Source organism: Apis dorsata, unplaced genomic scaffold (genome assembly GCF_000469605.1).
Source record: "Apis dorsata unplaced genomic scaffold, Apis dorsata 1.3 scaffold_1, whole genome shotgun sequence".
In the NCBI taxonomy this organism is placed as follows: domain Eukaryota; kingdom Metazoa; phylum Arthropoda; class Insecta; order Hymenoptera; family Apidae; genus Apis; species Apis dorsata.
In genome coordinates, this window is record NW_006263304.1 from 334,156 (window position 1) to 334,389 (window position 234).

Here is a 234-nt window from a genome sequence, read left to right on the forward strand (position 1 = left end):
AAATAATCGTTTCATCAAACTTCAGCGAATAAATCGTATATCAGAATACGAAATTAATTCCAATAAAAAAGTTCACTTATTCAAAAAACTTTTATGCAAATTGACGTATCTTATTTTTGCTTGCCTTTTGGGAAACAGAATCGAAAGAAGCTTGAAAAATTTACTGAACTGTTTTACGAATTCAAGAAACGACAAAAAAATCGCATTATTTATCTTATTTATTTTTAAATGATC

At 26.1% G+C, this 234-nt stretch overlaps 1 protein-coding gene across 2 annotated transcripts in view; it reads left to right on the forward strand.

The window, feature by feature from the left end:
• The window catches only part of LOC102671687 (metabotropic glutamate receptor), a 105,958-nt gene that overhangs the window by 70,297 nt on the left and 35,427 nt on the right, over positions 1–234 (forward strand). The window lies entirely within an intron of this gene.